We start from the raw sequence: 14969 nt of genomic DNA, 5'->3' as shown, positions 1-14969 counted from the left end.
TGGTACCCCTGAAAAAGACCCAAAAAACCAATCATGACCACAACCTGAAATCAGTACGTAGTAAAAAAAAAAAAAGCTCAGTTAGTGACAATAAAATTATAGTACTAACTTAATACTAATTTCTTATTAAATCAGTAAGTCCAAAAAAATAATTTCTCCAAATCATTCCAGGTAGCTTCTACATCTAATATGAAGAAAGTATGCTTTCTATATAACTTTAACATTTTTATTTATTTTTTTAAGGTTTTACTTATTTATTTGAGAGAGAGCATGAGCAGGGAGGAGGGGCAGAGGGAGAGGGAGAAGCAGCTCACAGCTGAGCAGGGAGCCCGACAGGGAGCTCGATCCCAGGACCCTGGGATCATGACTTGAGCTGAAGACAGACACTTAACCGACTGAGCCACCCAGGTGCCCCAACTTTAACATTTTTAAAAGGAAAAATGACTTGTCATTCTGAAGCTAACTCCATCAAAAGTGTACAGTACATAAAACAACCCGTTTAGTCCTGTGAAACGTATTTTTAATATAAAAATGTTTTACTCTCCATGCCATCCCCATTCTTTCCACTATCACAGGACTCTCTTTTTTTTAAGATTTTATTTATTTGAGAGAGAGAGAGCATGAACAGTGGGGAGAAGCAGAGGGAGAGGGACAAGCAGACTTCCCAGTGAGCAGGGAGCCCGTTGCAGGGCTGCCAACAGGGCTTAACCGAATGAGCCACCCAGGCATCCCAGAGAGAGGGGGGTATTCTATAGTCCTAAAACAGTAACAATAATAAATACGTGTATAATGTTACTTATGCACTTGCCTATGGGCTAGCTGCGGTTTTAAGCGCTTTATATATATATTAACACATTGAACCCTCCCAAGAACCTATAAGGTAGACAGCACAGTACTAATATCTATGTTTTACAGATAAGTTCTATAAGTGATGGAACAGAGATTTGAGGGCAACCACCATACTAAACAGCCTTCTGAGGAGCCACACCAGGAAAAAACTTCTGCTTTCTAGAGACCAGGTCCCACTACTCACCCTGTCCTCAGCATCCACTTAGAGAAACAAGCCCTCTGCCCAAGACTTGGGAGTCCTTGCTAGGATCGTGAAGGAATGTGACTCCCCATCCCACCTTCAAGACTGTGTTCATAATCTTGCTACCTGAGGCACTCAGTGCATATTCTTGTTGAGACACTGTTACACATACAAGTTAGTTTATATAGCACTATCAGTCTTCAAATTCAGATATGTGGGACTGGTCTGGGAATCTAAAGGCCATATGTGACATTATTTCTATGGGAAATGGTGGTGAATTCCAAAAAGAAAGTCTTATAAATGGACCATTTAAAAACTGAGGCTCAGCCCTCGACACAAGGGTTTGATTTAATATTAAAAAAAAAGAAAAATAAAAAATAAAAACTGAGGCTCAGGGCGCCTGGGTGGCTCAGTTGGTTAAGCGGCTGCCTTCGGCTCAGGTCATGATCCTGGGGTCCTGGGATCGAGCCCCACATCGGGCTCCCTGCTCAGCGGGGAGTCTGCTTCTCCCTCTCTCTCTGCTGCTCCCCCTGCTTGTGCTCTCTTTCTCTGTCAAATAAATAAATAAAATCTTTAAAAAAATAAATAAAAACTGAGGCTCCCTCTACACAGATTTTGGCCTTATAGACGCCAAGATAATTAAACAAATTTTAATAAAAGACACTGCAGTTACATAATCCAGTTTTGCTCATATACCAAAGTGGCACAGTTTCTTATACTTAACATAATAGGAATGGTGTTACTGAAAAAAAAATTAGCTTAATATTTTATGCATTTCCTGCACTACAGCCAATTTCGGATATATCCAACAGTTAATATACTGCTCTCCCTGGCCCCCCATAAGCTTTGCATGAAAAATTACTACCGAATAAATGTTATCTCTCACTCACAGTTCTCTCTCACACTCTCACTCACAGTCTCTCTCACTCACACACACACCCAGAACAGAAGGGGTGTCATCTCAGAATGTAGTAACAGCAGCAGTAACAATATTGATGACAACGTAATAAAAAAAACTAACTCTTCTTGAGTATTTACCATCACTAGTTATGTTCTAAAAATATACTATACATCCTCTGGCTCATTTAATCCTCACAAAAATCCTGTGAGGTAAGTATTACACTACCCCAATTTCAAAAATGAGGAAACAGGTCAGTGATTAAGCAACTTGCCCAAGATCACAGAGCTAGTGTCAAAAGTAAGATTTGAACATTTAAGCATTTTACCCTGAGAAATGTTTTTAACCACTGCACTCTGTGTGTTATTAAATAATTTGGCAAACTCTTAAAATAAATAAAGGGTGCTTACTCCACTTTTAAAACAAGAGTGGTTTGGAGACCAAAAAAAAAAAAATAGAGAGACCCATCTTGCCTTTTATTAGGAATCTGTCTTTCCACCAAGCAAAGACTGAGCACATTTACAGAGAACAAATTTAAAATGTATTTTGCTTGAAATCCCTCACTTGTTTGAACACTACAGTGGTAAAGGCATGCAGCTTCAACAACAGACTAATAAAACTTTATTTAAAATCTTCAACATAAAACAAACACATTGTCTCTGTTTACCATTAGGTAAACTAGGATAAAATAACTGGTAGAGTTCAAATACCCTTGAAAAGTTTCAAAACAGCAACAAGAAATAGTGGGAACAAGATATTCTTTTTATGACAAAGCAAAACTCTGTTTTTTCCACAACACTGTAACAACTGCTTTAAGGACAAATATTAACCTGGGATGGACTGAACAACTACATTTCAAAACATCTGCCTAAATTCAGAAATTCTTCACTGACGATCTAAAAAGGCTATCAGTTTGTCTCCCAGAAGAGCCACCTGATCCACATATCTAATTTTGGACAGCTAAAAGGTGTGCTCCATACCATCCCACTGAGTAATTAACAAAAAGCATGCAACCCCCAACAACTTCTGGAGCACACGCTGATTTTTTTAAATCATCTATTTGAATCTCAGAACTTGCCTTCCCAGCAAACAAAGGTCTATGTGGCAGGAATCCAAACGAATCCACAAAAGCTTAAACACCCATAAGGTTACAGAAGTATAATAAAATACCAAACCTGCATGGGCAACGTTTCTATGGGAAAACTCATTTAGCAATCAACTTAGAATAAAACCAAGTATCCCTGCCCGACTCAGTCCTGGAGTATAACTGTTTCCTCCCCTAGGACCACAGGCCTAGGCTTCCATGATCGAGGCAGAGCAGGAGAAAAGGCAGGAAAGACGGCAGTTGGCACTGCATGAGGCTTCAGAGTTAAAAGGACAAAAAGGCAGAGCTGCAGTGGGAGGCGATCCTGGGATAAGGAAGACAAGACCTACTTGGGAAAGAAGGATGAAGGGCGGGATGGCAGCTGAAAGAGCAAGGGAAAAGTGTGGGGGTCAGGGTGGGCTGCAGAAGAGGACAAGGGAGCAGGGTCGGCTCCTGGAGCAGATGAGCTTTTACAAACTTTCCTCCTGAATGCTTAGGAAAGGGGAGGAAAAGAAAAAGAAACCGTGGCAAGGATCTTGACACTGCCTCTCTCACTCTGGCTACTCTCACTCTCCTTTTCAATAATGAAAGGAGTGGGTTAAGAGGTCTTGTCCGGATCCTTCTTGATCTCCTAGAGCACAGGGACTTGGAGAACGGGAATGGACTTAGGAGTTTTGTTCCCCTCCTCATCAGCATCCACTCTGCCAAAGACTTCAGTGTCAATTAGAACTAAGGGAAGTAAGGGCTCCAGGTACTAGCAGGAACAACTAGTAGGAGAAAGAGAGGAAGGAACCTAAGGAAATTTGAAGCAGGAAGTGGGATGGTGGAGGGCCAGACAAATAAGTTAATAGAACTGCCAACGAATTAAACTATACTAACTCTTCTTAAATATTTAGGATTAATTCATCTTGACAGTTTCCAGTATTTCCTCAGGTTCATTTCACTTTTAAACAAATGAGTATTTGTAGCCATGGTAATATATTGAGGTTTATTATGTGGAAGATATGAAAACATACATCTAAATACATGTGAGATAAATTCCTGGTGCCTTTTCTTTATACAGTGGCAATATAAACCATTTCAGAAAGGCTTTTTTATTTACAAAGTGAGCACTCAGTTACATTATCATTTGTCAATTTTTTCACCCCAATAGCCCAAGTATCATGAGTAATTACCTTCACAAATAAGGAAGGATATTTAACTCTTTCTTGGGAGTATAATTATAATGAAGAACTTGCTCACTGAGACCAAACACTGCCTGTCAGGACTCCAAGTTAGTATTTCAAGCAAAGCTCCAAACTCATACACATACACAAATGCATCCTGAGGAGCACAGGACATCTTTTACCTCCAGCCTCTAATGCCCATGTTTCCAAAAGACAGGGCTACTTAACCGAGGGACCCCAAACAATTTACATCTTAAAAGACGGTGCAGTAAATCCCAAATTCCATAATAACATTTCCAGAACTCCCAGCCAGGGATAATTAATTCAACAGGTAAACCTAACCAAATGACCAGCTGGAGGATGAGTGCCAGACACTTAGCATCCGTTTTTTCCCCCTATTTAAGCTGCTACTCTTCCAGTTGAACTCTCTCCTGAGCAGAGATAATGGCCAGGAGGCAAGCTCAGCAGCACATCAAAGATGCTAGAGCAGAGACCATTAGGGGACAAAAGTGACTATCAGCCATGCACTGGCAAGATGTTCCTGCTGTTTCACTGACATATCCGATACTGCCTGGGAACCTGGAAGATCTTTCACTTCCTAGCCCCACAGAAGATTATGCTGGATCCCAGAATAGCTGCCGTATTTTCTGCAAACGACAAAATGGATCCAAAACCTCTGTACTAAATTAAAAAGAAGAAAAACAGTGTCTGTTATCAAGTACTCCACTTGCTGGAGAAAGTAGGTGGGTGGGTATGGGTGTGTATACCTCCTAGCTACGATAAAGCAAATTAAGACCCCTAGAAATAGCTGGCATTTTATTTTAGTAATATAATTTGAAAAACTATTCAGGACCAAAATAAACAAAATATTTGATCTTTGAATTACCCTGGACATGCTAAAACTGCAGCCAAAGTTACTGAAAACATCTGAATTTCACATAGGTCACTACAGGCTACTAGGAATCCTTACTAATCAGCAGACTTCTGTTAAAATGTTACCTCTGGCTAGAAAATGAACACATGAGAAAGAAAAAAAAAACAAAAAACCTTAAGATTATCTTCAACCAAGAACACTGAAATCTTTCAAGATTACCAAAAGAACTGAAAGGTTTCTTTGTAACAAAAATTTCCATTTTCATGAAATTTTTATCAGCACACACACTCATGCAGAGTATAGTAGAAAAAGCACATATTCTAAAATCAGACACACATGAGTTTGAGTTCTAGCTCTGCAATTTGCCAGCTATATAACTTCCTCAGGAAAATTACTTAAGAATACTGGAGGTTAGTGTGGTTATCTGTACAGCAGGAATAAAACTACCTGCACAGGGTAACTATGAGGATTAAATGGAAAGGTACATAACCCACCAAAACCAGTGCCTGAACATACTCAAGGTTAGCTCCCTTTGCTCCAACACAAACTGTACAGAATTTGCTAATGAAAAATCTGTATAATTGTCGAATCCACACGTAGAAGAAAATTCAGAGTGACAGAACACAAGTCCTGTCCAATGTAAAGATGAAAGTCATATATTTAGTATTTATCTTCACTAAAATCTTTCCTTTGATTAAACCAGTCACAGGCAAACGGGGGGGGGGGGGGGGCTAAAGTTGAAAAACTTCATATGACACAATGCTTTAAAATATGTATATGTATTTGCTTGCACTCTTGACACCATCACAAAATTTACCATGGGTGATCATGCCTTTTAAAACACCGTGAAAAACTAAATTCTTATCTCAAAAACCTTTTCTTGATCGAAATATTTCTTCCTTCTTACAAATGTTTTGATATACGACTGGAAAACATTTACAAGGCAAAGAAAAAAATAAATCGCCTCATTCTTTCAAAATGAAAAAGTGAGCAAAAGAAGCTACGTTTGTCAAATTGTTCTTCTTTCCCATTCATTCTTGTTCTTTTACAAACCAGAAATAAATACATCAGATGCCGAAATTACTGTCGGATTGACAAACGTCACTGAAGAACACATGGAATTGACAAGCCCTGTCTGGACCAAAGGTGACAAATGTCCTTAAGCAATTTAAATAAATTACGTTTCACTAAGGACAAAAATGCTTTTTATCAACCCTATGAACTTTCAACTTTACACGCAGCCCACTTTATAACCCACCGTGTCCTCCCCTCCCATCCCCCCAAATCCTGTTTTTATGCACTTTAATGAGCTGGCAGACAGTACTAAACTACACAACTCCAACTGGGAATAACTCTAATCTGTCACTGGACCTCAGAGGACTGCTTGTGTGATCTTTGTTAAAAGAACGGAGACAATGTTTTCGCCTTACTCCACACCTGCCACCAATTTACAAACCCCGTATAGAACAATTACTATTACTACTAACCTTCCCCATCTCTCAACACCCTGCACAGACCCAACCCTGATGCTGATTAGTCCTCACCCCCAAACGCCTTGCTGGGGGGCTTGAAGCCCGTCCACCGAGGTTCACTCTCCGCAATGTTTAGGGTGCGGCGAGGAAGACATCATCCCCCCCGGTTGAGGGGCGAGGGCCAACCGAGGCCCCCGGCCACTCCCTCTCTCCTCGGCCTCCCGGGGCGTCTGGGGCGGGCGCGTCAGGCCCTGCGCAGACCTCCGGCAGCCCCGCAGTTCCTAGTGTCCGCCGCAACCCCAGGCCGAGCCGAGCCCCCAGGACCCCCGCAGTAGCACGCACGCCCACCGCCCGGGCGCTGGGTCACCGAGACGACCCCAGGGCCACCCCCGACGCCCAGGATCGGGCAGGTGCCGGGCCCTCCTCGGGGACACTCACCCGGCAGCCGCTCCTCCCTGTCTGCCGCTGCCGCTGCCTTGCCTTCTCGCCCGCCGCTTGCTCCCGCGGGGGGGTCCGGGCCGGCGCCGCTTCCCCGCCCGACCCCCCTCGGGTGCGCGCCGCGCGGGGACCGGATCCGGTGAGAGGAGCAGCCGCCGCCGCCGTCGCCGTCGCCGCCACCGCCACGGCTGCTGCTGCTGCTGCCTCTGCCGCTGCCGCCGCCGCTACCGCCGCTGCCGCCGCCGCCGCCCCCTTTCCTTTCCTCCCTCCTCCCTCAGTACGTCCCTCCCACCGAGGCCCGCCTCGTATTTCCTGGATCCGGTCTCGGCTAGAGCTTGGCAAGCGAACCGTGGGCTTTCAGGACTCCTGTCGGGCGCCGTCGCTCGCCAGGCACAAAGATGGCGCCGCCGGAGACTACCGAAGGCGATGTCGCGAGACTTCCCCTCTCCCGCCCTCCCCAACACACACACCCCCACAGTAACTAGAAGGCGGGGGCCGACAGGAAAAGTGGTCAATTAGGGCAGCCTGAGCTGGCCTGAGAGCAAACTCTCCCGCTAAGCGAAAATGGGCGGTACCAGTTACAGCGGAAGTTACTGCGCCTGCGCGGTGGCGGGGATCGACGCATGCCCAGAACGGCTCCTGAAGTAAGACCCAGTTCTCCGTGTTTTACCTGTTTCCTTCTAGAGGCGCGGGGCGGAGGAGTGGGCGGAGGAACCAGAACTGAAACCCGGGAAAGGGTTGGGCAGAACTGGTTGAGAAAAGAGGGGCGTCCCCTAAGGCTTGGGTTTTCCCTCTAGAGCCCGAACGGCTAATTTGGCGTCCCCGGGAGTCCTCCAGCCCTTTCCTTTTCCCTGCGCTCCCGGTCACCGAGTATTCTTTGCGAAGTCTCAGCTGCCCCTTCATCCTGTTGTCGATTCGCGTTTTTTACTGAGAGCTCGCTGGCTGCTCGGAGCTGGGCTCGCTGCTGGGAGCCACAGCCCTCCCGTTTCTCACATCACCATCTAACTTTCTCTTTCATTTTGGCGCTACGTGAGCCTTCCAAATCGCATACTATTATCTGCTTCCGTTCCTGTTTTATTTTCCTCCCTGGGAAAATGAAATGAATTTATTCATTCATTCAAACATGTTCATAGTTTCCTGTGTGCCAGTACTGAGGAAAGGGACGTGTACTCTGTGCTCAGGTAGCTATTGGCCTGGGATGGCGATGAATGAGAAAAAAATAATGACGACAGTTGAGCAGAGTAAATTCTATGACGAAAATAAGTGCAGAGAGGAGTAGCAGGTACTGGGAGCAGGCTATCATGAAATATGTCAAAGAGAAAAATCTTGAGGGCAGTCTCAGGCATAGGATTTAGTCCATTGAATCAGGGGAATGTCGGGAAACAAACCACCCGATTATTGTAACAGAATTTAGTACAAAGAAATGATAATTAGATAACTGAAAATGCAAGAAGAGAACTCAGTATGTGGCAGAGATAGCGACTGTGTTCTAGTGGCGTAGCAGCTACCATGGGCGGAGCTAGGGAGACCAAGGGAAGAGGCTGGGATTATGAAAATTTAGAGATCTAGAAGAGGAGCTGTGTGGAGCTGAAACTCAGACCTCTGAGGAGGGAACAGCCCCTACTGGTGCTGCTGTCTCTGATGGATCAGGGCTCAAGATGCTGTGTCTGCAAGTGTGGGAAAAACTGCAAACTGGATCCAACTGCTGCTATGGGAAGAAACGTGCACTGTCCTGAGAGCTACAATCTCCCTCTGACCTGGGAATGAGAAAGAGACACTAGAGTGGAGCTGAACTTGACCCACATCCACCAGCAGAGCAGCTCCCCTGTGGAGAGCCACTCATTTTAGAAGCTGGATGTGGTCAGAAAGGGGCCTTCCACTCCTGTCACCCACCCCACACAGCAGGCACTGTTGTGTTAAAACACTGGTTAAAAAAAAAACAACCTGTTTTGAGTTCAGCGTTTCATACCAAACAGAGCTGCCCCAGCCCACTCCCAAAGCCATGAGTGAGAAATAAATGTGCATTGTAGTATGCCCCTGAGACTTTCCCTTATTCGATGGCAAAAGTGGACTAATAACAGCAGCTCTGCTCCACAGAGTGAGCTGGAGTTTGTCTTCTTCCTCCACCATCCCTAGAGTACTGTTCTAGCATATTTGGTCCAGGATGGCTCAGTACCACAGCACATTCCAGTCATCAGGAAGGGGAAGATGTACCCATTTCCTTTAAGGGTACAACCCAGAAGTTGTTAACATCCTTTATACTCATAACCTGTTAGCCAGAACTTATTCACATTAACGTATTTACCTGCAATGGAGACTGAGAAATGTATTCTTATTCTCAGCAGTCTCGTACCTAGCTAAAAATTCCATGACTTTAGAGAAAAGGGTGGCTTGTTGGGAGGTGGTGGTGGGGAACCTGCAGCCTGATAAAATAATCAAAACTCAGAACTTGATTTATAGTTATTTCTTTTTTTTTTTAAGATTTTATTTATTTATTTGACAGAAAGAGAGATAGTGAGAGAGGGAACACAAGCAGGGGGAGTGGGAGAGGAAGAAGCAGGCTTCCCGCAGAGCAGGGAGCCCAACGCGGGGCTCGAATCCCAGGACCCTGGGATCATGACCTGAGCTGAAGGCAGATGCTTAACGACTGAGCTGCCCAGGTGCCCCGATTTATAGTTACTTCTTGTCCTCTCTCCCAGTTGGGTTCCGCCACAAGTAAGGGGCTTAAAGTCAAAGAAGCGAGTATAATCCTCTTTCTGTTCCTTACACTCCCATTTCTCCTTCCCCATTTTTCTGACCACAGTTTCTTCTCCTCCAAGGATGAAGAGGGTGGGAATGGAGGTAGATAATTTCCTGCTTCACAGGTTACAGTCTTAAGATGGTTTTGTCCTCTCTGGACACAGCAGATACCTAAAATTGGCTTTCTCTGCTGGTTGCTTTTGGAGGTTCTTCTTAGGCTCCCACTGGGAAGATTTGTTAACACATCCTAGGACACATATGATGCTCTTTCCTCTGTCAGGCTTCTCCTCAACCCCTGGTCTCTTTTACTTTCTGATGTTGCTGAAAGTCCTCTCTTGGTTGTCCATGTCTTCTGTGTGACTGGCATCCAAATGCTGGCTCTCTATGAGGTGAGCGTGATTCTTCAAGACCCTCCTCATGGCATAATTCTTGGATACAGACTGCCCTTGTGGAATACCCACAGCTTCTTACTGCCAGGATCCCCTCACCCATTGGCAGGGCCTTTGGCAGGGCACAAGCAAGAGGCTCAAGCTTTTTTGCTTTCTGTGACCATCACTCGATCCATAGGAAACACACATATCCTTGCTATGCTGAGTAACAGAAAGGCTGTCCTGTCATTGCTGCTCCAGCAAGCTTCCTGTCTTCAGAATTCTTCTGGCAAAAGGCAGGCAGCACTGTCTATGCTGATTCTGGTCTCCAAACTCCAAGGATATGTGTGGCCAGCTTTCCCTAAAATTCTCTGCTCCGGGGGCACCTGGGTGGCTGTCAGTTAAGTGTCTGCCTTCGGCTCAGGTCGTGATCCCAGGGTCCTGGAATGGAGCCCCACATCGGGTTCCCTGCTCAGCAGGAAGCCTGCTTCTTCCTCTCCTTGTGCCTGGGGCTCCCCCTGCTTGTGCTCTCTCTCTCTCTGACAAACAAATAAATAAAATCTTTAAAAAAAAAAAAAAAGTAAAATTCTCTGTCTCCCCTAAAATTCTCAGGTAGCTAGAGTTCAATCAAGCAGCTGGAGTGTGATACATCTTTTTTTTTTTTTAAAGATTTTATTTATTCACTTGAGACACAGAGATACAGAGAGGGAGAGAGAGAGCATGAGCAGGGAGAGAGGCAGAAGGAGAGGGAGAAGCAGGCTCCCCGTTGAGCCAGGAGCCTGATGTGGGGCTCGATCCCAGGACCCCCCGGGATCATGACCTGAGCCGAAGGCAGATGCTTAACCATCTGAGCCACCCAGGCACCCCTGGAGTGTGATACATCTTTATGACACCCCTAACTCAGCTCTCAGAGGTCCCCTCACTTTGGCTCTGCCTTCGCCAGTGGAAGAGAAAATCAGTAATAACAATAATCCCTGAGAGATAATAACTAATCAAAATCTCCCTTTTAGCCTTCTCTTATTTCAGCTGAAGGAAGTGTTTAGGTTATAGTTCTAGACCCAGTTTTGCTGCCTCGTGGTGAGCCTTTAGGGAAGGGCCTAAAGCTCTCTTTGGAATGTGATAGAACTTAGCATGTATTTTCTTCAGCTGCATCAGATCCATCTATGTACATTTCAGATATTTTTGGCCTCATTTGTTTCAATAATCTATTGCCACGTAATAGAGCATTCCGAAACATAATAGTCTAAACTAATAACCATTTTATTTGTTTGTTATACAGTAGGTCAGCAATTTAAGAATTTTTTAAAGATTTTATTTATTTATTTGACAGAGAGAGAGAGAGACAGTGAGAGAGGGAACACAAGCAGGGGGAGTGGGAGAGGAAGAAGCAGGCTCGATCCCAGGTTCATGACACTGGGATCATGACCTGAGCTGAAGGCAGATGCTTAAGGACTGAGCCACCCAGGCGCCCCTAAGGATTTTTTTTTAAAGATTTTATTTAAAATATTTTTATTTATTTGACAGAGAGAGAGAAAGAGCAAAAGGGAGAAGCAGGCTCCCCGCTGAGCAGGGAGCCCGATGCAGGACTCATCCCAGGACCCTGGGATCATGACCTGAACCGAAGGCAGACGCTCAACCGACAGAGCCACCCAGGCGCCCCAATTTAAGGATTTTTAAATTTTTATTTACTTCTTCTTTTTTGGTAATCTCTACACCCAACGTGGGTCTTGAATTTACAACCCAGAGATCAAGAGTTGCACATTCCACCGACTGAGTCAGCCAGGTACCCCGGTAGGTCAGCAACTTAGATTGGCCTCAGCTGGGCTGCTCTTCTTCTGATCTCACCCAGGGTTACTCATGGTCACAAGAATAGTGGCTCTTCATGGGACTAACAAGGCCCCCTCTCACCAAGTCACCCCAATTCCACACGGTATGGTCTAAAAGCTAAAAAGTTGTGCTTAGGGGCGCCTGGGTGGCTCAGTCGTTAAGTGTCTGCCTTCGGCTCAGGTCCTGATCCCAGGGTCCTGGGATCAAGCCCCGCATCGGGCTCCCTGCTCCGCGGGAAGCCTGCTTCTCCCTCTCCCACTCCCGCTGCTTCTGTTCCCTCTCTCGCTGTGTCTCTGTCAAATAAATAAATAAAATCTTTAAAAAAAAAAAAAGTTGTGCTTACTTTGGCAGCATATATACCAAGAGCTAAAAAGTTAGTGGGCCTTTAATGGGCCAATTTCATTAGGCTGTCTGCTTCTGAGTGACAAAGCATATAATGAGACCACTAGTTCTCATGGTCACGTGCAGCTCCTTTGTAGTAACACAGTCTGTTGGTTTTAGTCAACACTGTATGGGATACCATGTCAATGGATGACCATTTTGTAAACTCTTGAATGGTAGTCCTGCGGGGGGACCTGTGGATAGGAAAGGCAAACTCACAACTAGAGTATGAATCAGTCCTGAAAAGAATGAATTGCTGCCCCACAGTCACACCCACCCCATGTGGAAGAGATCCAAAGTAATCATTTTGCTCAAGTGACTGGCTGGTCTCCTTGAGAAATGGTGCCTTACTGTGGCTCAGTGTTGGTTTCTGCAGGTGGTGGGTTGGGCCAGTAGCAGCTAATTGAGCCTTAGCAAGAGGGAACCCTTGTTGGACCTGAAGAGTGAGCCTGGCTTCCATTGGCAGGATCCCTTCTTATGGAGCAAGCCTATGAGGAACCTTGTTGGTGATGGAGTACTTGGCTTGCTTGGTGCCAGGTAATCTGGATTTGGGATACCTGCTGTTGATAGGCATTTTCGGGGACCTTGAAGCTGATGGGATATTATAGTCCTCTTGTGAGAGGAGGAGGTCCCATTGGAGGCTAGGCTGGATTGCACCCCCTCCCTCTGGGAGAAAGGCAGGTCTCTGGTTCTAGTTAGCTTTTTGCCTGCAAACCAGCATCATAATTTCTCAGAATCACTTTCAGACAAGTATACTCTTTCTACTAAAATACTCTCTTTAAATTATGTTAATGTTCACTTCTGTGTAGACTCCTTGATTGATTTTTACCTTGTGATTTGGTGATTCTCAGTGGGAAAGAGGTTCCTCATAACCTAAATTGTTCCCTGTGTTCTACCTCCTATTTTGCTTCCCTCCTAACCTTCATTTAGCACTTGTCCCCGTACTGGCCAGTACCCTAAATAATGAGTGTGTCAAAGTGCCTTCTGAGCTTGCTGGAAGAAGTAAAGGCAGCCAATTCTAATCGTCCTTATCATAACCACAAGGAACAATGGGATTTAGCCCTCTTATACCAAGACGTTTAAAGAAGAAAAATAAAATTATGAATTAAGTGCAAAGGACCAAGAAGGTAAAGACGCCAGTTGCCCAGCACCAGCACCCTTTCACCCCGCCTTCCAGGGCAGGGCACACTCATTGTCTCATGTTTCAGCATTCTCTGACTTGGGAGTTGTGATCTGGTGATGGATAATGGGATAGTGCTCTTTCTGGAACATGACTCATCTATACTCACCAGCACTCTTTTTAGAACAAGCCAGAGAAATAGGATTGGTCTCAGGCCATCACCTGAACTGGATGGATACAGTACACCAATCTCAGCAACTCCAGCTGCTGACCAGGATCAACCCTTTCACATCCCTCCCTTTCCTTGCTAGTCCTCATTCCTAACCACCAGCGCCCCCATCCAGTGGTCACCTCCCCGCTGGTTCATCTCTACCAAGGCTGTCATCTCAGAAGTGGAAACCTATCTCTCTTAATATAGCTTAATCAAAATTGGTTCAATGTCTTTTTCTTGTTTAAAGTCAAAGGTTAATTAATAATTGGAATAAAAACATTCAGGGTTCCAGTTCTCTTGACCAGTACAAAGTAATCTCTAATCCCTTTTTCCCAAAATAGTACATTTCAAATAGAACACATGCTCAATATCTACTTCTAAATAAATTCACTGTAACTCTCATTGTATCTTTCCTTAATGCTACATAAGCTCAACAATGCTCTGAGGGAATTGTAATGTACAGACTGCCAGTTGCCCACCTTCCTCAACTCTCAAGTTGAGAGAATCATAAATAGATTTATTTTAAAAATCTCTTCTCTGGGCCTGCCTGGCTGGCTCAGTCAGTAGAGCATGCAACTTTTCATCTCAGGGATTGTGCGTTTGAGCCTTATGTTGGGCAGAGAGATTAGTTAAAAAAAAGAGTTTAGGGGCGCCTGGGTGGCTCAGTTGGCTAAGTGTCTGCCTTTGACTCAAGTCATGATCTCGGGGTCCTGAGATCGAGCCCTGTGTCGGGCTCCCTGCTCAGCGGGGAGCCTGCTTCTCCCTCTCCCTCTGCCTGACATTCCCCCTGCTTGTGCTCTCTATCTCTCTCTCTGTGTCAAATAAATGAATAAATAAAATCTTTAAAAAAATGTTTAAAATAAGTAAATAAGTAAAAATCTCTCTGTAATGAGCCAGCAATGTAGATTTGCACAGATACAGTGGTTGGGTAACAGTGCCGGGGGAAGACAGGAGAGGTAAGCACCATTTACGGCTAAGCAGGTAGAAGAGAATGAGTGGGCAGGTGAATTAGGTAGTTCTTACGGAGTGACCTTACTAAGATTACAGCAATGGTAGAGAGCATTTGTAGTGGATACTGCGGTAATCCACTGAGATCCCCTGTTCAGAGCAGTGCACCTATCCCCAAGTTACTGGGGCTATTGATTCCTGACAGGTGACATCTAAAACTCACTGGGAATTGCCTTTGCTTCAGGGATCTGCCTCACAAAGGTTATGCACTTTCCCAGCGGGTGACCCACAGCCAGTGATGGGCTGAGGTGGAAATACAAAGACTTGGAATCCTTTCATTAATTTGGGATACTCTGAAGGACCATTCCAGCTTCAGAGCTCCATGTGAGATAGCCTGAAGTCTTAATTGCATT

General features: G+C 45.0%; 1 protein-coding gene and 1 long non-coding RNA gene across 4 annotated transcripts in view; one reads left to right on the top strand and one right to left on the bottom strand.

Moving 5' to 3' along the window:
• TAB3 (TGF-beta activated kinase 1 (MAP3K7) binding protein 3) overlaps positions 1-7199 on the bottom strand; it is a 90326-nt gene extending 83127 nt beyond the window's left edge. For 2 of the 3 annotated variants that reach the window (XM_031029365.2, XM_081809019.1), the window contains exon 1: positions 6963-7198. The gene's annotated coding sequence lies outside the window, so the exon portion shown is untranslated. Of the gene's footprint in view, positions 1-6962 lie in introns of all 3 variants that reach the window. The other variant, XM_031029366.2, reaches the window with a different exon arrangement.
• A 243-nt stretch (positions 7200-7442) lies between these two features.
• LOC145717983 (uncharacterized) overlaps positions 7443-14969 on the top strand; it is a 101563-nt gene continuing 94036 nt past the window's right edge. Inside the window, exon 1 of the long non-coding RNA XR_014141505.1 lies at positions 7443-7606. This is a non-coding gene — a long non-coding RNA (uncharacterized LOC145717983). The remainder of the gene's footprint in view (positions 7607-14969) is intronic.

This window comes from Leptonychotes weddellii, chromosome X (genome assembly GCF_054177405.1).
Source record: "Leptonychotes weddellii isolate Sample4059 chromosome X, ASM5417740v2, whole genome shotgun sequence".
Classification (NCBI taxonomy): domain Eukaryota; kingdom Metazoa; phylum Chordata; class Mammalia; order Carnivora; family Phocidae; genus Leptonychotes; species Leptonychotes weddellii.
Note: the sequence above shows the minus strand (reverse complement) of the source record. Positions and strands in the feature narration are given on the sequence as shown.